Source organism: Symphalangus syndactylus, chromosome 1 (assembly GCF_028878055.3).
Source record: "Symphalangus syndactylus isolate Jambi chromosome 1, NHGRI_mSymSyn1-v2.1_pri, whole genome shotgun sequence".
NCBI lineage: Eukaryota > Metazoa > Chordata > Mammalia > Primates > Hylobatidae > Symphalangus > Symphalangus syndactylus.
In genome coordinates, this window is record NC_072423.2 from 52,092,251 (window position 1) to 52,115,715 (window position 23,465).

At 38.1% G+C, this 23,465-nt stretch overlaps 1 protein-coding gene across 17 annotated transcripts in view; it reads right to left on the reverse strand.

Moving 5' to 3' along the window:
- DTNA (dystrobrevin alpha) overlaps nt 1-23,465 on the reverse strand; it is a 396,395-nt gene that overhangs the window by 290,638 nt on the left and 82,292 nt on the right. For 4 of the 17 annotated variants that reach the window (XM_055234609.2, XM_055234675.2, XM_055234650.2 and 1 more), the window contains exon 1: nt 6,068-6,281. The exons of 11 other annotated variants lie outside the window; for them this stretch is intronic. The gene's annotated coding sequence lies outside the window, so the exon portion shown is untranslated. Of the gene's footprint in view, nt 1-6,067; nt 6,283-23,465 lie in introns of those variants that run through there. 2 more of the 17 variants (XM_055234722.2, XM_055234787.2) reach the window with 2 other exon arrangements.

Genomic DNA, 23,465 nt, shown 5'->3' on the forward strand with positions numbered 1-23,465 from the left:
ATGATTTTCCTACATTGCTTCTGTAATAAGAAAAAGTAAAATGAAGGCATATGGAATTTTTCAGGTTTGAGGGTTTTGTTTTCCCTTTTCAACAACAAAAAAAAATTGTTAATTAAATTCATTGTTTTAACACGATATCCTTCAGTACCAGTGTCCTGTGAAGGGGGTGAATAAGTAATTTCATTGTCTACACAGTTGGAACAAAAGGTAGGAGCTCAAATTATTGAATTAATGAGAAAAATGAGTTCAGCTATTTGGAAGTTATGATTAGAAATCAGCCATTATTCAAGAGCTAGTTCAGAATTCTTTTATAGATGAGGCAAAAAACAAAGGCCAATATCATATTTTCATATTTTGTGATGAAGAATTCTGGGATCTCAAACACTGAGTTTGAACATTTCATTAAATTCAAAGATGTTTTCTGAAGATACATTTTGGCCCCACCCATACTGGGGCTTTTCCCTTTGTGAAGGTAGGAGTGTCCTGTATGAAAAATAATATAAGCCAAGTTTCTTATTTATCTAAATCTCAGAAGTTGGCATATCAAAGCCTCACAATAAATGTGTAAAAATTTATAAGTGGTCCAAAGAATATAAAATTAATTAAACATCCTTGGAATTAATAAGTTATATTTCCTCTTCCTCTGGTTCCCATCAACTATATTCAATGTTTAATAAACAAATACAGTTTTTCTTTGCTTAGCATAGGCTTTTAGAAAGATGATATTCAAATTGCACTTCAAGGCCTTAAATTTTTTTTTTTTGAGATAGAGTCTCGCTCCGTCACCCAGACAGGAGTGCAGTCGCGCGATCTTGGCTCACTGCAAGCTCAGCCTCCCAGGTTCATGCCATTCTCCTGCCTCAGCCTCCTGAGTAGCTGGGACTACAGGTCCCCACCACCACACCCGGCTAATTTTTTTTTTTGTATTTTTAGTAGAGATGGGGGTTTCACCATGTTAGCCAGGATGGTCTCGATCTCCTGACCTCTTGATCCGCCTGTCTTGGCCTCCCAAAGTGCTTGATTACAGGCGTTAGCCAACGTGCCTGGCCAAGGCCTTAAAAATTTTAAGAAAAGTTTTCCACAAGCTTTGAAGATTAGGGTCACAAAATTGTATTACATAAACACTCAACTGCTTTCTTTGTAGCACCGCACTGTGATTTGAAAACAACCCAGTGTTTTCTAATGGTTGAAATTGAGGTTGTGTGCAATGAGATCATTTTCATTTAGTTGTGCCTCACTGACATTTTCCCATTGTGCTATTTAACATTCTGGACTAGACTTGTTGAAATATGTCACTTTTCCCACTCTATGACTCTTTTGATTATGAATCTCTCTGATAATAAACAGCTGATTGACCATACTTAAACTTCTACTCTCTCTCGTCATCATAATCAAGTTATACATCACATTTGGTAAAAAAAAAAAAAAAAAAAAGGAAATAGAGAATTCCTTTTCCCCAAGATAGTGACAACAACCAATCAAATAAACGTTTTTACTGACTCCACTTGACATACAGGATTACTAATGATCACTATTCTAGACAAAGAGTCTAAGGTCAAAAGAAAAAATGATGTTTAGAATGGAAAAGAATATATTAACAAAAGAAATTCCTCAGAAACAAACTTCTTTGGAATAGTCATCTGTTCATTTCTTAAACATTTTTTTGAGTGGTTCCTATGTGTCAGTTACTGAGAATAAAAAAGTGAGTAAGACACAAGCCATGGCATTAGGGACTCCCAGAACAGTGGGTGAGCTATACACTTAAAAAGAAAGTACAGAAAGTACAGTGAAGGTGACTTATGAGGTCAACCTTAAAGGAAAAGTAGGGTTTTCCCACAAAGGAGAGAAGCAATAGGCATTCTGAGGGGGAGGTGGGGAAAGGTAGACTAGCACAGAGCTAAGATAGCATACGGCATATTGTGGAGGCAGCCATTGTATGTGACTGAAGTGTTGGTGATAACCAGTGAAGTAGTGGAGTCAATGATTGAGAAATGGGTCAAGGCTTTGTGATGGACCTTTTAAGACATACTAAGGACACTAAGCTTTATTTTGAAGGGAGTCATGAACCACTAAAGATTTTTAAGTAGGGGAGCAATTAATTGAAGTCTATGGTTTTTAGAAGATAGGTATGTTGGTTTCAGCAAGATGTGTGTGTAGTGGCGGGGTGAGGGTGTGGATGGAGCTTAGAGACAGGAGAACAACTGGAAGACCATATAATAGCCAAGTTAAATGATGAAAACCTGAAGTAGAGCAACTGCAGAGAGAATGGAAAGCACGGGATTTAAGATGATTTTTTAAATGTCTTAATACTGGATATAGGCCAAGAGAGAGCAGAAAGAGTCAAAATCAACTTCTGAGAGTGAAGGATGCTTGTGGGGTGGATTAGAAGTTAAAGAAATTGCCAAGGAAAGGGGCCAGCTAGGGACAAATAATACTGCGCAGCTATAAAAAACAATGTGTTCATGTCCTTTGCAGGGACATGGATGAAGCTGGAAACCATCATTCTCAGCAAACTAACACAGGAACAGAAAACCGAACACCACATGTTCTCATTCATAAGTGGGAGTTGAACAATGAGAATATATGGGCACAGGGAGGGGAACATCACACGCTGGGGCCTGTCGGGGAATTGGGGGCTAGGGGAGGGATAGCATTAGGAGAAATACCTAATGTAGATGATGGGTTGATGGGTGCAGCAAACCACCATGGCACATGTATACCTATGTAACAAACCTGCACGTTCCACACATGTATCCCACAATTTAACGTATAAGTAAAAAAAAGAACTGTTAAGTGGTGTTGACAGCTCAAATAAAGTCAGAAAACATGAATCTTTCAATCAGCATGCATATGCAATTTTCTCCCAAAAGTCTAAATATATCAGGTCACAACTAAAAAATAAAATCAGAAAAATTATCTGAAATTATTAATGGTATCAGCAAACTTTGATATCTTCTCTAGAATGAAGAGTGTAAAAAAATAACTATAATAGCAGTAGGATGAATTTCCATATCTGATAACAGTAATGAGAGAATCTGGACTGATATACCCGATGTAATAAGTAAAGATATTTGATATATAAAACCAGTAAAGAGGCTGGGCATGGTGGCTCATGCCTGTAATCCCAGCACTTTGGGAAGCTGAGGCAGGTGGATCACTTGAGGGCAGGAGTTCGAGATAAGCCTGACCAACGTGTTGAAAACCCGACTCTACTAAAAATATAAAAATTAGCCAAGCATGGTGGCATGTGCCTATAATCCCAGCTACTTGGGAGGCCAAGGCACGAGAATCGCTTGAACCCAAGAGGCACAGGTTGCAGTGAGCAGAGATCAATCACGTCATGTCACTGCGCTCTAGCCTGGGCAACAGAGTAAAACAAAACAAAACAAAAAACCAACCAAACAAACAAGAAACAGCAAAGAGCCTTTAATAAGATGGTGAAGATTTGGCACATGAAAACTTAGAAGATCAGAAATCAGAGAGGTGAGGTCACTTTTAAAAGCCCTTGGGCATATGACTATCAGGAAAAAAGATCTGAGAATCCAGCTTTATACTTCAAGTAGCTTTCTGTGCTTCATAGAAAAGTCAAAGTCCTTGGCCCTCAGGTGGGGCTTTAATTAACTAATCCAGCTTTATACTGGTGTCATGAGAGGTCATACTCTCCTTTAGAGGAGGAGTGAACCTACCATTCCTCTCACTGATTTGCAGCCTTCTTGTCACAGAGGTGATTCAGGTAACATCAGGAGTTGTACTTTGTCTAAGATGATTCTGGTCTGATATCGCCCCCAGGTGCCTGGCAGAAGCAAACCAAAGTCTTCTCTGGTGGAAAACATTATCACTTAGATCTCAACTTACTCTTATGATCTTTAATTATAATGTAATTTTTAAAATGCATTTCCAGCATAGAGTCAAAGATATCCAAGCAACCAAGAAATTAAGACACCATGAATGAGAACTAGCAGGAAGAGTAATAATAGAAACAAATCCAGTAACACTTGAGATACTATAATTATCAGAAATAGATTATAAAACTACGCTTACGATGTTCTAAGGAATAAAAGCTAAGATTGACAATTTTATACAAGAATTAGAAACTATAAAAGTGATATAATAGTAGTAGAGAAGTATTTGTCTCTTTTTCTGTCAACACTATTTGGCCACATAGTTTAACATTCTTCATTTTAGAATTTTACATTTTGTATTCTTTTTTGTGTTTTTTTTGACACACTGAAAAAAATCCAAATCCCACACTGGTAAGCCTAACATATTTTCATTTATTTTATAATTCAATAAAAAACATATTAGTTACATAAAAGGTATGCCTACATGTGTTAGTGTGTGTACCTGAGTGTATGGTGAGCACCCAGGTGCATGCATTCACAAACTTCTTGGAAGCACCTGTGATTTCTGCCAGGTTCATTCTTATTGTCCACCATTCAGTACACAACTGGTAATACAATGTCACAAGGCATCCAATGTGACCACAGAAAATTTACAAAGTTAACACCTGATTATGTGGAAATGAAAATTAACTGCAATTGTTTGCAACCTAAAGGGGTTAATTATAAGTATTACCCAAGGTTAACTATCATTTAACAAATTGTCTTAACTGTCACAAGGTCAGATATTTACACTGAAAAGCAAATATTACTGGGGGACTTAGTACATTGACTTTAAAACTCTCTTAAGTCAGATTCTTTCTTGAGTATAGGTCTTGCTTGACAAGAAAAGGGGGGCGCTGAGTAGTCATATTCATCAGGGATCTGGAGGGATAAGGAGGACTGAGAGGGAGGGAAAATTGGACAGAGAAAGGAGGAAAGGGGCATCAGAACTGAGCTCTGCCAACTTCACATTTGCTTGGCCTCACTAGATTACTCAGTAGTTGTAAAATCAAATGACTTTATCAATATAATGCCCATTTTTCATTTTAGAAGAGTGACACAGTATATTACTTATTCTCATCAAAGTTGAATGAAAAATCCATAATAAGCCTTTCATTGTTTGTACCTAGTTTAGCCAACTTAGTTCATTAGAATCTGGCCTATTTGACAAGACAAAAAACTGGCCAGTTACATTTAACAACTGTTCATCTGTGCACTCTGTAATAACAGCGTCAGCAGATTTATTTTCCCCATATAAAGTAGAATTTCCAATTCACACCATGTACTCTGTGACTATTATGGACAGTATTTATTCAGAAGGAATGCTGTGCAAGTTTGGGAAAGCTGTCTCTAAGAGCAGAGGGAGAGGTCATTTGACAAAACAAGAAACAAAACCTATACATGGGCAAAACATGAAGAGAACTAAAGTTTGTCATTCTTTTCAAGAAGAAGTTTGAAATCCTAAAACAGTGCGACAATGGCAACATCAGACAACTCTTCCTCTCCCTTGTCTTCTCTCAAGCTCTGTAAAATCAGAACGCCTCCATCCACTTAGCAAATATCAGCTTTTTTTTTTTTGAAGGAGGGGAACCTGCTTGGAATTAATGAGGTAACACTAAAAAATAACTTCTATTAATTCTTCTTTTCCTGAAAAGTGCCTATTTTTTTCTCAGTTGCTTTTAAAAAGTAGAATATCTTCTAAAGGCTCCTTACGCAGTTTTAGGCCACTTGAGAGCACCTTTCCTTTCCTTTTTCCTTCTTTTTTTTTGTTTCTCAAATTGGGAAGTGACTTAGTACCATGCAGGGGAAACTGAACTCCATCTCACAATAATACAGTTTCATCCAATGGCATAATAGACGCAGTAACATTCAGTCTGTGTTGTGACATAAAACTATTGAGATTGTAACTCAGTAAACTCATAGTGCTTAAGAGAACAGAGGAAAAAACAAATAAGGATAAAGTCAAAACTGAAGTTACAGACTTGCAACGTAAATTTCAAAACTATGTGAAAATCCTCTTTCTGCTGCACAAAATGTAAAATACCAAGTATCTTAAGAAAGGTAAGCAAGCTACAACACTGAAAAATCTTTACTATCACCTTTTCATTCACACAGATAAAAAGAAAAATTCAACATTAACCGTCCCAGAAAAGCGATGCACTTTAAAAACCAATCTTTTCACTTACCCTAGAACATGCACACCATGATCTCTTAAATCCTTTTAATTCCAGTACATCCAGAACATATGTGAATTCTTAGCATATTCATTTAAAGAACAAACTCGAACCAAATTGTTAATTACAACAGAGATCACAACAGAACTCCCTGAAATTCTAGGGAGAGCTATGAGTATGAAATCCAGCCTCTAGATCCTGGTGTGTACTGTGTCTATCTTTAACTTGAAAATGATTTGGTTTCACATTCCACTGAAGTCCCACTGGCAGATGCCTTTGGTAAGCTCGCCAATGGCAGGCTTTCATGCGCCCTCCCTCCCCCCTCCCTCTGACTGAGCTTCCGCTGTTACATCTAATGCTGATTTACTCAGCTGTCTTTTTACCTGTCTCTACGTGGGTAAAAGGAGATGCTTTCATTGATGGATATTACGGAAACACTTGAAAGCTGAACATCAGCCCGAGGACTCACTATGCTTCCCCTGCCATCCCCTCCCCCTACTCACTGCCAGAAACCAACTGACTTCCAAACTTGGCTGCCTGAAAAAGAATGTTCTCTGATTGGCATTCCTGGAAGCAGAAAGCAAGGCAGCTCAAGTTTTGTACTGTTACTCAGCGTGAATAACTTCCCAGGTGCACAAAATACAAATAAGTAAACTTTTTTTCTTAACTTTGAGGAGGGCATTAAAAATATTTTTATTGTAGGACAGCATTTAAGTTTTAATATCCACATATAATTTTACAGAGGATGGCAATGGCTGTAGTAAGAATGGGAAATGACAAATTTTTTGTTAAAAGTTGAATGAGTCTTAGTAAATGAGTTGGGATCCGTTAGAAGAAGAAATCATTGTGCCGCCTGCTTGCCAGTGTTTTGGAGGGCAACTGTTCAATCTGTGCATATTCTGTTAGAGAAAAACTTGCTGTAAGACTTGTGGAAAAACTGATTTCGACCAAACAACAGGAGAGAGTGCAAAAAACACTTCTATCTTCCTACTGGAACTTCTTTTTCAGGACTGTCTTGCAAAACTTGAGTGCGGACTGGAAAAGAAAATGAGTGTGTGTGTGTGTGTGTGTGTTATACACGTGTATATCTCAAAGAAGAGACATTGAGTGAATGGAAACAAGGAAAAAGATACATTTCATCAAATAGAGTCTGACATGAATTAACAATATGGGGTCCCCTTAAATCACCATTAATTAATTTGTGTTTAATATTTATTAATATTTAATGGTCACTGGGGCCAAAAGATCTGCTGCCTCTGAAAATAACTAACCTCTTTATGTTCAAAACATGCAATTCTACAGACCACGCAACTTCTTCAAAAGCCTAATGAAGGCTTTATAATCTTGGTAATTGGACACATCTTAGCCCTAAGCATTTTGGGGTTTCCAGATTTCAGCTAGCCGTGGCTGCCAACTCTAGGCAACTGTCAGCTGGCTGGTTCAGGGTGGTGGTGTGGCTGCAGCTGCTCCTTGGAACTTACGTGGACATCTCAAAAATATTCAACGGCAAAACGTTGATGCCAGAAAGCAAGCTTTCTGTTTTTGTTTGTTTGTTGATGGTTTTGAATCTTCTATTTTAGGTTATATTTTACCATATCTAGAGCAACACCATCTTAAGAAACCATGAGGGAAAACTTGATTAATTGACATCATATTACTGGCCTATTTTAGTGATATTTTGATGCCCCATATAGATTGGTGGCTTACCAGCGTTTAGCCTTTTAGCCTAACTTTGTTATTAGATGTCTTTTAAAAAGATCAAAAGATAGAAACAGAGGAGTAAGAAACTTTCCTTAGTTTTGTCCCCAAATTTGACAGTTTCTTAGGGAAACTGCAGGCTCTATGTAATGCTGATAGACGGGCATTCTAATGACTTCACAAATAAATGGGAAGAAATAACCCAATAGTCCAGAAAGCACACATTTCTGTCCCTGTGTTTTGTTATCCCTCTGTCAAAAACATGCCTTCCCAAGGCTAACGGATGGTGTCAAAACACAAATGAACTAAGAAGGGTGGACAGAGGTGCGGCCATCAATGGTTCACATTCAGCTGCTCTGTTCACCTCTGTTGTATCTCAGAGTGAGCACCAGCACATAACTGATACTCAAAAAATGGTTGTTGAGACTGAAGAACTGCTCATGCGCGAGTGTATATCTTAACCTATGGAAAATGGTTATTTGTTGGCCTACATCTTAGATAAATATGTTTTGTATTTGTCTTGGGAAAAACACACTTCTCTTCAGGCAATTAACCAAAATATTATATAGAATGTATATTATGTACCAAGTACCTTTACTGAAGCCAAAAAATCATTATACATCTTATGTATGTATGTATGTATGCATGTGTGTGATTCTAAATATTAACATGGCAAATATTTGTTAAGAGCACTTCTACCGATCTTGGTGGCTTATAAGGAAAATAGAAAAAAAAATGAAATGTTTAGGTTTGCTAATATTTCCCAGTAACGAGTAAACTATAATAATTTTCCTTATTGAACTGTTACTGGCCACTCTTTATAGTGCAACAGTCATCAGTCAGATATCTCTTAAGGTTCCCAACTTTATCTCTGCTGCTATTTCCATTTGTGCCAGTCTTAGACATCTCAGAACACTCTGCAACGGGAATAGGAACATTAGTCCAGATGCAAGTGTGAGTGAGCACAATCATTTTTTGCCTTCTTTTTCCCCCTAACCTTCACAAGGCAATTGATAAGATTTATAATGGCTAGAGCTCAGTCTTTATCTTGAGTAAATGTTGTTTTTCTCTTTCATAAGCACTAACGTGAGAATTAGGATTAGATCAGAAAAATAGCTTCTAGGGCTTGCTTCCAAAGAAAACTGGCCATGTAACAGGCAAATCAGATACCCTTGATTTATCATGAACAAGAAGTTAATCTCTCCTCCATTCTCCAGAAATAGACTCTATTAGCACACTTCTGTGGATGGCAAATGCTGGTAGCAGGCTCCTTGCAGGGGTGACCAAGGTGTTCAAACACAGGTCTTAGCTGATCTGTGAGACATCCATGTGTATGAAGAACCTGGTCACTGAAAAGCAAATGACCTCTGTGATTTTTTTCCTCCCTAATAAATATCCTTAAGAGACTAGGACAGGCAGTATTCTCATGGTGATAGTTTTATAGCTGATATTTTTGTCACATCATTTATTTTTAAAAGCATATACTTTTTATGCAAAAATAATTTGGGGTATAATTGTGATTTTTGTTAAAAGAGAAAACATTAATACACCCAAGTCATTTAAAAGTAATTAAAATAGACACTGTCCAAGAAAAAGTAGAAAAACTATACATAAACTGCATTAGAAAACAGGGGCTCTACAGACAAATATGGAAGATTCAAAGCAGCAGCATGCTATTTATTATCTTATTAAATGCCAATCAACTTAAAAATATACCCAGCAATCTCTCTTATGGGTATATACCCAAAGGAAATACACCAACTCCTAAAGGTATCTGTACTTCCATGCTCATCGCAGCATTATTCACAATAACCAAGATGTGGGAACAACCAAAGTGTTCACTGACAGAGGAATGAATACAGAAATTGTGATATACATATGCAGAATCTTATCCAGCCCCCAAAAAAGAGATCCTGCCATTTGCCATAACATGGATAAACATAGAGGACATTATGCCAAATGAAATAAGCCAGGCACAGAAAGACAAATCCTGCATGATCTCACTTATATGTGGAATCTTTAAAAAAATCAAATATATAGAAATAGAGTAAAGCAATAGTTACCAGGAGCAGGCAGAAATGGGAAGATATAGATCAAAAGGTACAAAAAGAGAGTTATATAGTTAAGCATAGAGGTTTAGCATATAGCACGAAGACTACAGTTAATAATATTATATTGTATACTGGTAATTTGCCAAGGGGGTAAATTAAGGTACTTTGTTTTGTTTTGTTTTGTTTTGAGACAGAGTCTGGATCTGTTGCTCAGGCTGGAGTGCAGTGGTGCAATCTCAGCTCACTGCAAGCTCCGCCTCCTGGGTTCATCCTATTCTCCTGCCTTAGCCTCCCAAGTAGCTGGGACTACAGGTGCCCACCACCACGCCCAGCCAATTTTTTGTATTTTTTAGTAGAGATGGGGTTTCACCGTGTTGGCCAGGATGGTCTCGATCTCCTGACCTCATGATCCACCCGCCTCGGCCTCCCAAAGTGGATTATTAGGTACTCTTAACTCACACAAACGTGCTCATACACACACATGAAAGTAACTATAGGAAACAATGGAATATTAATTTGTTTAACTGTAGTAATCACCTCACTATATATATCAAAATAAGTATATCAAAACATCATGTATACCTTACATACATACATTTTAAAAACAGAAAACCACAGCAGCATGCTACATATAATCCTATTAAATGCCAATAAACTTAAAAATTGGTTGAAATGGACACCTGTTATATATGCCTGTCACATGAAAATAACTGTAATCATGCAAAGGGCTGTATGTACAAATATGCTAATTACAAAATATACTTAGTATTACATATATAATTAGTATAGTATTATAAATATAATTAGTATAGTATTAATATAAAATATAATTCATATATTTGATAGCAAATAATGGGGAACAATGACAGTTTTGATAAAAAACAGAATGGCATAGGCTAATGCTTACTTAGGTTAAAAATCAGCTTGCATGTGTATGTGCACCATGATTTCAACTATATTAGAACACCTGTAGGCACCAGAGAGGAAGATAAAGGCTAAAAAATTCCTACCAAAATGACTGTGGATCCTTTATGAAAAATCTTAATTCATTTTTTGTAAATTTTCTGTAATGACATTATTTTACCTTCATAATCTACACACACACACACACGCACACACATGCACACACACACACTGTAATATTCAAGTAGGAATAATTGCAGCATTTCCTCATTCCTCACCCTCCTCCTCATCTTTGAAGAGGCATCTCTAGTTCTCTGGATCTTTGTTGCAGGAGCTTATAGGGGAGAGGAGCATAAGGGGATGAAGATGCTCTTTAATGTCTAAAGAGACATAGAAGAAGATTAATGGGACTTATGCTGGTTTTAAGAAAGGGCAAGGAGGGAAATATCCAAGAAAAAGAACACTCTTAAGATGGTGAGAATGAGAGAAGAGCAGGCAGGAAACAGAATCTGGCGTACTATAGGTAGGGGGTTGGGGGCAGACTGTAAGCTGGTTTGGGGAGCAGCTACTTCAATGAGGCAGATGTTGAGGAGATCAAGATCTCAAAAAGAGATTTAGGATATTTGGCCCTAGGATATCTGTCTGAGTGTTTTGTGATTTCTTCTCATAAAACACTTAAGAGAGGTTTTACTTTTCAAGGTACAGTAGTACCAAGTTTGTGTGTCTTTGGGACACTTCATGATATAGTCATCAATCTTAAATCTATAGATACATTTGGTTACATAAACATTTTTGAAAAGTTGGTGCCAATTGTTGGGTTGTGGTGGTTGTTACAACTGGTCTTCTTTGATAGGGTAAGAAATCAGTTTTACTCTTATCTATACAAACTTTCTGGATCATTTTCTTCTACTTGCATTTCCTTCCCTGTGTCTCTCTCAGTTCCCATGATGGGTATCTATTACAGTCTCTTGGACTGACTGCTGAATATAAAGTGGCCAGACATTCTGTTTTGTCCGGGCCTGAGGGATTTCCTGGGATACAGGATTTTCAGTGCTGAAACTAGGAAAGTCCCAGACAAACCAGAGTTGGTCATCCTATATATGTGATATGGAAGTTTTAAAGTTATATGTATGCTTTTGATAAAGATTAGCCTTTTTATTAGTTAGAAAGTGTTTGGCCCAAGTACACCAAAACTCTGAAAATAAAGATTCCACTTGGTCTTTATCCCTTGTTAGCTACACAACCTGGGAGAGGTCCACCATCAAGGGCCACTATTTCTTCATCCCTACAATGAGAATAATAATACTTCAAAGAGTTGTTGTCAACTTCAAATGAGATATGCATATAAGTTCAGAATACATAAAATGTGTAAATCTATACTTTATATCAAATATATTTTATATAAACTTTGTATTAGATTACATATAGTTATTTTTCAAAGCAGATTTTAATTATTTTATATTGAGAAATAATGGAAGCACAAAGAACAGGCACAGCATTTCACACTATGTAGAGTGCAGAGGAGAACAAAGAAAATGAAAGAGGACTGACTGACTAAGGAAATATATTTTTTCAGGAGTGTCTGTTTTAGCATTTGATTTTCTCCTAAATTAAACTCACCAAGTTAAGGATGTTTTGTCTTTAAGTGGTTATAAAGCCCCAGTAACAACCAATATAACATGCTTGCAGAACATATGGGTTATCTTCAGTATAAAAGAAATAAAGATTTTTGGCCTGTGCAATATAGTGAGACCCCCTCTCTACAAAAAAAAAAAAAAAAAAAAAAAAAAAAAAAAAAAAATTAGCCAGGCATGGTGGCATTTACCTGTGGTCCCAGCAAGTAGCTGGGACCCTCCCAAGTAGGGAGGCTGAGACGGAAGGATTGCTTGAGCCCAGGAGTTTGAAACTGCAGTGAGCTGTGATCACAGCACTGCACTCCAGGCCTGGGTGACAGATAAAGACCTTGTCTCCAAAAAATAAAAAATAAAAATAAAAACTAAAGATTTTGTTGTATTTTTTCTATACCCTGGGGTGGACAGACTGTCTTTCTTTGTTCCTTTCCTTGCTTGTTCATTTCTTCCTTCTCCTCTTCCCTCCCTCCTTCTTCTCTCTGAAAACACTTATGATTTCTTCTTTATCCTTGGTGTTCTATTGTCTCATAACAGTATATTTGATGTGATAGGCATGAGTTCCCCCAGTTGATTATGTTTGAAATTCAGGGACTTTTACTCATTTATTCAGTTCCAGGAAATTTTGTTATATACTTTTAGCAATTTCTGACCTCTATTTCTTCTGTTCTTTCATTCTGAAACTAACCTTGAGACTCAAACTCTAACGTTATTATCTTTTCTATTTGTCTTCTTTTTGTCATCTATCTCTAGAAGAGTCTCTCATCTTTGTTCTGTTGATGATATTATTTCACCTAACATTTTTAATTTTTAAGAATTTAATTTTCTCTAATTTCTCCCTTTTCATAGCACCAGTTTAGTTTCATGAACACAATTTCTTTTTTACTATCTATAATACACATTTCAGCTTTTTAAAGCTACATGTAACAGCTTTCTGTTCTCTCCAGAGTCTTTGTTTCTTTCAATTTCTTGTTGGTTAGCTTGCTTTGGTCTCTTTTTGTTGGAGACTTTCCTCCGTATCTGGTATTCTTTAGCTGTCTGCTCAAGCAATGTATTATGGGCTCCAGGATATTACCATAAAACCATTAGACAAAGCTGAGTTGTTTCACCGAAATGCCCTCAAGAATAGCAAGATTTCTTCCCCCTCGGGTAGTCAGACCCTCTAGGAAGGTGCCCCCTCCAATATTCCGCCTGGGAAGTACAGCCTGGTTGCCAGTGTCCTGGGAGCTGAGCCACCTAAGAAGGCTTGAAGGGAAAGGAGAGTTTGTTACTACTCGGAATGCAGATTTCTACTTAGTCTCCCAGATTTCTATGTTGTATCTCACCCTTATCTGCCACTGTCCCCAATAATGCTAAGCTTGTAGCCTCTATAGTTAAGTTACTCCAGAGAATAATACCCCACCATCTCTCTTACAGGGTGAGAGAGGGGTAGTTGTCAGGCTGCAAAGAGTTGAGGAGGGGATTTGGGAGTCCAGTTGTTCTTGTTAAGAATTTCAAACAGTCCTGTTTTCAGCCTCAAGTCTGTCCCTCAGCATCAGCAATCCTTTTTGCCTCCAGTCTTTGAGTCTTTCGAGGCTTCTCAATGGAGCTTCCGTTTGTTTCTTTTTGGCATCTCCTCTGCAAACACTTGGGTTTCTACGTCTCTGTTTAGCTAAAACACGTACCACTCATTCATTCCATCTCCGTTAAAATGGAAATCATCATTCTCAGTAAACTATCGCAAGGACAAAAAACCAAACACTGCATGTTCTCACTCATAGGTGGGAACTGAACAATGAGAACACATGGACACAGGAATTATAAATAATTCCTTCCTAGGCAAAACTATCTATCTTAAAAAGTGAAAATACATTTCTTTTGTAATTGAAGTTCTGCCTAAACTATTAAGTCATAACCTAGTCAAGACTAGTAAATTTACTTAGCAGTCATTTTATATTTGCTTTTTGTTAGAAGACAATGTAAAATCTAATAGTGAACTAATTTCCCTTTCAAGTTGTCATGATGATTCGCATATGGACCACATTTGTGTATTTTGTTATTTAAGGTAAGGTTTGTCTTGAATCATTTACATACTAGTTTTGCTCCTTATAATATGTGAGTCTGGAGACATTAGTCTTCTTGAAATATTGTACCCTATTTCTTCAAGAGTATCCCATCAACACTGAAGCTACCTTTTACACTTAGAGATATACACATTCAATTATTTATCCAACTGTAAGAGTTGGCCCTGAGGAGAGAATCACAGGTTATTCTTGGCATCCTTTACTTTCTTGCCACATTTGCCCTCTCTATGTGGTCTGCTCATCTAGCTCCAAACTATTCTGTTGCCATCAGTACTGCCCTAAGACACAGTCAAGGGGGTTGGGAGGTTGTGGGGACGGGCTGCCCTGGGCCTCACACATTAGCGGGCCTTGCTGCTGTAGTCTTCCTCTGCTTTCTATGTCATCCCCAAAGAGCTATGAGTTAGAAGAAAAACCAGTGTCCCTCTTCGAACCAAGCTCTGAGCATGTGAGACTCTGGAGTTTCCTGCTCAAAAGGCCTTGAGACTGCATCCAGGTCTGTCTTCCCAAGGTGAACCTGCCTCTAGTATACACACCTTAAAGACTTAAGGGTAGTTGAAGAGTGGTTGTTTGTGGGGATGTGGATGTAGGCGGTAGGAGTCAATCTTGGAAGAATGAGCTAAGGTGTTCACACACACCTTAGTGCAAGGCCCTTTCAGATACAGGACAGAACTAGGGATGGGAAGAGAAGGCAGAGTGTCTGGGTGCTCTCTCTCTCTCTCTGAGCGGCCACATTTAACAGAATTTCAATTTGAACTTGGCCTTAAAAATCATTATGAAGATACACGTATTAAGGTAGGAAAACATATTTGGTTTAATAATTTATGGGCTTGCGTTATAGCTTTTAAATATTTAGACATATTGTTTGTATGTCCCTCTTTGTATTTGTGCCTCAGATCCTACAAAATACCAGGGGCAGGGTGGGGCATGGTGGCTCATGCCTGTAATCCCAGCACTTTGGGAGGATGAGGTGGGCGGATCACGAGGTCAAGAAATCAAGACCATCCTGGCCAACATGGTGAAACCCTGTCTCTACTAAAATTACAAAAATTAGCTGGGCATGGTGGTGGGCACCTGTAGTCCCAGCTATTTGGGCAGCTGAGGCAGGAGAATCATCGCTTGAAGCCGGTAGGTGGAGGCTGCAGTGAGCCGATATCATGCCACTGTGCGCCAGCCTGGTGACAGAGCAAGACTCCGTCTCAAAAAAAAAAGAAAAAACTAGGGGCATGCCTGACTGCCGTATGGCCCCCATATTTATAGTGCAGTGCTCTAAAAGTAACTGTGTGCCTTCCCACACTTTCTCTTCTCTATCAAATTTATCTGTCCTTAACAACAAAAAGTCTCAAAATCATATTTTAAAAAAACACATCAGAGAGCTGAAGACACAAAGAAATCCAAATAAATTAATTTTCAAAGTGAGGTTAACCTTTTCTTGGAGAGAACTGTATAGTTGTTGTCACTCCTGAAAACACAGCAACAGGTGGAGCACCTTTGCCACAGAGCTGGGTAAGGACAACCAGCCCAGCTATTAACACAATTTTTTTTTTTTTTTTTTTGAGACCCAGTCTTGCTCTGTCGCCCAGGCTGGAGTGCAGTGGCGTGATCTCAGCTCACTGCAAGCTCCGCCTCCCAGGCTCACGACATTCTCCTGCCTCAGCCTCCCCAGCAGCTAGGACTACAGGCGCATGCCACCATGCCTGGCCAATTTTTTTTTGTATTTTTAGTAGAGACAGGGTTTCACTGTGTTAGACAGGATGGTCTCAATCTCCTGACCTCGTGATCTGCCCGCCTTGGCCTCCCAAAGTGCTGGGATTACAGGCGTGAGCCACCACGCCCAGCCTTAACACACTTTGAACAGTTGCAAGTGGACAGGTACCACAGATTAGAACACTGAGGCCCCCCAACCACAGAGAGAATCCATGCCTGCCTGTTAACTCCTTTCCACAGATCATCACTGAATATTTGGGGGTGGTTGATACAGGCTGGGGCAGGGCAAGAGAGTTGATGGAGATCCCCTCAAGGTGCACAGGTCTTCATTCAGTGCACAGTAGCAGTTCTCCAGAAGTGAAAAGAGGTATCCGTACACCTGGAAAGCTGGGTGCTGGAGTGTAAAGAAGAAAGAGATCCCCGTGGTCCAGAAATATTGGCAGGTAGGCTTTAAGTATGCAGACATCTCTGAGGCAATGCTACTCTCAGTCTTCTGAAAGATAAATTTCTATTTCTTCCCCAAATACGTCTAAAGCCAATGACAAATCACACTAAAGCTATAGCAAAGCTTACATTCATATCTAATCATATTAGATTAATCCAGTCTCCCTGCATCCCCCAACCCCACACACATTAGCAGCCAAATAGAGAAAGGGATGAGCCCTTTTATGAGAGTAAATATTATTTACTTCTGTGCTTTTACCCACTGACATACAATAAACAATTATAAAACACATGAAGAAGCTGAAAAATCTGACTATGAAATAAAAAATAAACATTAGAAGCAGACCCACAGATGGCTCAAATGTTGGATATAGCAGGCAGAGATTTGTTTAAAAATTATGATAGATAAGTTAAAAAGATATAATGAAAAAGTGAGAAGCATGCATTAACATTGGGAAATTTCAACAGATATATGGGCATTATCAAAAAGAGCAAAATAGAAATGATAAAAATAAAAATTAGGTATAATAAATGAAGGATTCATTCAGGGAGTCGAACAGCAGACTGAACCCAGCAGAAGAAAGTGTCAGTAATATTTAAGACATGTCAATAAAATCATCAAACTGAAACACTGGAGAAAAAAAAGAGTGAAGAAAATGGGACAGAAATCCTGTGACTGTAAGAAAATATCTAATGATCTAAGATATTTGTAATTGGAGCCTCAGAAACGTAGCAGGGAGAAAATCAAGGAGAAGAAATACCTGAAAAGATGATAGATGAACAATTTCCAAAACTGGTAAAAGACATCAAACCATGTATGAAAAAAGTTAAGTAAAACCAAAGCAAGAATTTTCAAAAACAAACAACTAAACAAACAAAACAAACTCCACCACCACCAACAACACGTTGAGGCATTTTGTGATTAAACTATTGAAAAACAAGGATAGAGGGTAAATCTTAAAAGCAGCCAGAGGAAAAAGACATTTCACACAGGCAACAATCTTAGGAACGATGTCTGAGTTTTCAACTGAAATACTGACTGCCTTAAGACGATGCAATATCTGCAAAGTATTAAAGGAAAGCAACTCTTAATCTAGAATTCCATGTTCAAAAAATATATCTTTCAACATGAGGGTGAAATAAGATGAGAAAGGTTGAGAGTGTTTATTTTTAGCAAATACGTACTACAAGAGACAGGGAAAGTTTTCAAGGTGAATTCTTGCTGGAAGCCTGAATCTATAAGAACTGAAAATTATTAGAGTGGATAAATGACTAAATATCTGGGTAAGTATAAAAGACCTTTAAAAAATTACCATCTATCTACCTACCTACATATCTATCATCATCTACCTACCTATCTATTCACATTTTAAAAACTTGTGACTATTTAAAGCAAAAATAGTAACACATTTTATGTCATTACCTATAAGTAAATAAAATGCATGACCAGAAGAAAGCAAAGGACAGCAAGTAAATAGAATTATACTTTTTAAAGTTTCTTACATGGTTATTTTTGTAATATTATTTAAAGATAAACAATAATAAAGATGCATGTGTGCAATCTTAAGACACAACAATGAAAAGTAAGAACACTCCACTGAGGTATAGTAGAAAACATCAATGGAGGAGATAAAATGAAATAATAAAATATTTAATTAGCTCAAAGGAAAACAAACAGATAAGGAACATAGGAACAAAAAACAGATGTGATAAATAGAATACAAATACCAAGATGGTAGACTTAAATCCAATGACAGTAAACATTACATTAAATGTAAAGGCCATGGTCACCAAAACAGCATGGTAGTGGTATAAAAATAGGCACATAGACCAATGGAACAGAATAGAGAACCCAGAAATAAACCCAAATACTTATAGCCAACTGATCGTTGACAAAGCAAACAGAAACATAAAGTGGGAAAAGGACACCCTATTCAACAAATGGTGCTGGGATAATTGGCAAGCCACATGTAGAAGAATGACACTAGATCCTCATCCCTCACCACGTATAAAAATCAACTCAAGATGGATCAAGGCCTTAAATAAGATCTTCAACTATACAAATGCTAGAAGATAACATTGAAAAAACCCTTCTAGACATTGTCTTAGGCAAGAATTTCACGACCAAGGACCCAAAAGCAAATGCAATAAAAACGAAGATAAATAGGTGGGACTTAATTAAACTAAAGAGCTTCTGCATGGCAAAAGGAACAGTCAGCAGAGTAAGCAGACAGCCCATAGAGTGGGAAAAAAAAACCTTCACAATGTATACATCTGACAAAGGTCTAATATCCAGAATCTACAATGAACTCAGACAAATCGACAAGAAAAAAACAAACAATCCCATCAAAAAGTGGGCTAAGAACATGAATAGACAATTATCAAAAGAAGATATACAAATGGCCAACAAACATATGTAAAAATGCTCAACATTACTGATGATCAGGGAAACGCAAATCAAAACCAAAACGTGATACCACCTTACTCCTGCAAGAATGGCCATAATAAAAAAATAAAAAAAAAAAAAACAGTAGATTATGGTGTGGATGCAGTGAAGAGGGGACACTTCTACGCTGCTGGTGGGAATGTAAACTAGTACAACCACTATGGAAAACAGTGTGGACATTCCTTAAATAAGTAAAAGTACAACTACCATTTGATCCAGCAATCCCACTACTGGGTATCTACCCAGAGGAAAAAAAGTCATTCTAAAAAAAAAAAAAAAATTACTTGCACATGTATGTTTATAGCAGCACAATTTACAATTGCAAAAATGTGGAACCAATCCAAATGCCCATCAATCAACGAGTGGATAAAGAAACTGTGGTATGTCACACATACATATATTTATACATATACACACAATGGAATACTACTCAGCCATAAAAAGGAATGAATTATTGGCATTCGCAGTAACCTGGATGGGATTGCAGACTACTATTCTAAGTCAAGTAACTCAGGAATAGAAAACCAAACATCATATGTTCTCACTCAAAAGTGAGACCTAAGCTATGAGGATGCAAAGGCATAAGAATGACACGATGGACTTTGGGGACTCACCAGGAAAGGGTGGAAAGAGGGTGAGGGATAAAAGACTACAAATGGGGTTCAGGTGATGGGTGCACCAAAATCTCACAAATCACTACTAAAGAACTTACTTATGTAACAAAATACCACCTGTTCCCCAAAAACCTATGGAAATAAAAAATTAAAAATAAATTTTGTAAATGGACTCAATATTCCATTATCAGACTGAATAAAAAACCAAGACCAAACTACATGCTGTTTATTTAAAAAATGCTTTAAGTATAAAAACACATATTGATTGAAAGTTTAAAAATGGTAAAAGACATACCATAAAAATATTTGTGTGCCTATGTAAGACACATTAGATACGTTAAACTTCAAGAGAAAGTATTAACATATTATCAGAGATAAAGAGAGATATTTCATGGTGATAAAGGGTCAATTCATCAAGAAGACATAAAACTAAAAATAGGGCTTCCAAATACATAAAGCTAAAATGAACAAAGTTAAAGTGAGAATAGACAAACCCATAATCATTGTTTAAAGGCAAGCAGAAACCCTTTTGAGGCCCTTTATTTCAACACACTTACACAAATGCTATTACTGACCGACAATAAACTGGGTTGGGGTGTGTTTTGACAGAGAAGTTTTTGGAACCTTTCAAGGCAAGTTGTATCTCTAAGGCTGTAGCCTAGAAGTCTGAAACAAAATGTGGGAGACTCAGCACACAGTTTTCTGACAGCCAGCAAAGTTAGAATGTTCACATGTATGACAAGACATGGGTTGTTTGTCCCTTGCAGCCCCTAGGTGGAGTGAGTCATAAACAACCTCATCCATTTTCCCTGATTGTCATACAAATATCACCAATTTACGGCCGGTCATGGTTGCTCACGCCTGCAATTCCAGCACTTCCTGCAATTCCAGGAGGCTGAGGCAGGCAGATCACCTGAGGTTGGGAATTCGAGACCAGCCTGGGCAACATAGTGAAACCTCATCTCTACTAAAAATATAAAAATTAGCCAGGCATGGCGGCATGTGCCTGTAATCTCAGCTAATTGGAAGGCTAAGCCAGGAGAATCACTTGAACCAGGGAGGAGGAGGTTGGAGTGAGCCGAGATCACACCACTGCACTCCAGCCTGGGTGACAGAGTGAGACTCCATCTCAAAATAATAAATAAATTAATTAATTAAATGAAAAACAATGCAAAAACAAAAACATATCACCAATTTATTTGTGTTCCATGATGAAACAAAGATGAGGAAAAATGTGTTCATATCCTTGATTCCCTCCCTGCAAGTTTGTCTTGATTGTCAGTTGCTGACTTGGGATCTGAGTGGGATCTTCTGGGTTCCTGGAAGACTACAGTGACCAACGGGACAGTCTCAGAGGCAGTTCTGTGGCAGTCACTTGTGTGACAGAGGCCATGCAATAGGCACACAGCTTTACCACTGGCTTATTCTGAAGGCTCCGTGCAGCACTGCGAGCATTATGCCTGCAGGTTTGAGCCCAGGATCAGGACTCCAGGATTTTCCCCAGAAGATGGTTCTATGGGCAGCTCTCATTGGGTTTCATAGAACTAAAGCTTGCTTTATAAATGTAGGGAGAAAGAACATCATGGAATGTTTTCTGCTCCAGATGAAGAAAAACTTAAAATTTCTGACAAGCTCTGGTATTTTAAGAGAGGTCATTAAGCACTGGAGATGTCTTAGTTGAAGGCCAGACTTGAAATAAAGTTGTTTGAAATGCTGTCTGGAGACAGATATTTAACAACTGATTAGTCCTACTCTTTATTGTGGTTAAAATAGACTTTCTAGGGGAAAATGGGGAAGAAAAATCTAACTATCCAGAAGAAGATGGTGTGATGGTTTATGTTACACAAAGGCTATAACACAGTCATTGAAGGATAAATCAGAATCCATCCAACCCCAAATAGCTAAACCAGAATAATCTTGAAATTTATGCCAGAAAAGTAAAACACAGCTAAAGATTGTATTAAAGAAAAGTTTCGATGAAAAATCCAATCTTTAGGAAAATGGAAAATGACTTTTATACAAAGGTAAAGGAAGACAGAGTGGTCTCAATTTACATAGAAAAAAGGAGGTTGAAATTTCAAGACCACGTCTGGAAAAAATTCTACGTGAGAAGGAACAGCAGATCTAGCATTTGACTGAATGTTTGTTGATGACAGATTTGTTTGCTGTCCTTAGAGATGAAATGGACAGTGGTCATTCGGTGTTGGATATAACAAGAGAGTCAGAAATAAGAGACAACTTAGATGAGGAGTTTTGAGAATCATGTATAACATCAAGTAAAAACTTCCTTACAAACTCTTGAAAAAGTAATCAAATACACAGTAAATTCACTAAAAGAAGCTTATACATTATATTAAAACATTCCAAAGCAAGAGTGCGTCAGAAAATGCAAAGATGGAAAATGAAGTTCAAAAGCTTGACAAGAAACGAGTGATGGAATTTTATCAAAATGAAACTCACAAGAAGTTCACCTTACAGGAAGGAGACTCTAGAAAGAGAGAAGAAACGTTTCACAGCAGATACAGTATCAGCTATGCCTCTGAGGAGCTGGACACCTATAGAAAAGAATTATTTCTGCGTTGTTGTACTATTTTAGTAAAAGCATTATATTATGACTTGTTTAACCAGACTACCATAACATTAAGAAAAACAGGCATTTATCATGAACAATAAAGTAACTAGAGATAATTGAAACTTTAAGAGGTATTTCTAGGCTTAGGCAGGAGGATCAATTGAGGCCAGGAAATAGAAAGGTCTGGGCAAAACAGCAAGAACCCATGTCTACAAAAATAGTAATAAAAATAAAAATCAGCTGAGCATAGTGGCTTGTGCCTTTAGTCCCAGCTACTTGGGAGGCAGAGGTGGGAGGATCACTTGAGCCCAAGAGTTAGAAGATGCCTTGAGCTATGATCACATCATCACTGCATTCCAGCCTGGACGACAGAGTGAGACTGTTAAAATAATAATAATAATAATAATAATAATAATAATAATAATAATAATAAAAACAGGTATTTCTGTTGGCTTCAAGCTGTTCTGCAGGTCTACCTTTCCAAAAACACGTGGGTGTGTGAAGTTCCTGGACGGCCCCAGCGATGCCTCCTACAGGGTGTGGCCCAGACCATTGCTCACAGTGACTCTAAGAAGGACAAACACTTCTGGGGCATCATTGGGCTAAAGTCCACAACCCACTTTCACTCCTCTGTGTGTATCCTGGGGGCCAGCAGCACCGTGACAAGGCCAAAGTTGTGGAATCCCCTGTATGGACCTGGAGGCGCTGGAGAAACTTGACAAGAACAAGAGGCTGGCCAAGAGGTAAGGTACCATTTGGCCTTGGAGTCTCAGATCAAGCAGATCTCACGGATCCTTGGCCCAGGCCTAAATAAGGCTGGCAAGTTCCCTTCCCTGCTGACACACAACGGGAATATGTTGGCCAAAGTTGATGAGGTGGGAGTCCGCAATCAAGCTCCAGATGAAAAGGGGGCTATATCTGGCCATGGCCATTGGCTCCCTAAAGATGGCAGATGATGAGCTTGTATGTAACTTCCACTTCACTGTCAGCTTCCTGGTGTCGCTGCTCTAGAAGAACTGGCAGAATGTCCATACTTTAAACATGAAGAGCACCACAGGCAAGCCCCAGTGCTTGTGTGAAAGCACATTCTAATACATTTCAGTGCCACACACACACAAATGAGCGAAGAACCTGCCCTTATATGTAGAATCTAAAAGAGTGGAACTCGAGAGAGCAGACTGGAATGGTGGTTAGTTATTAGGGGCTGGATGGGTAGGGTTTGGGGAGATGTTGGTCAAAGGATACGCAATTTTAGCTAGGCAGGAGGAATAAGTTAAAAAGATCCAG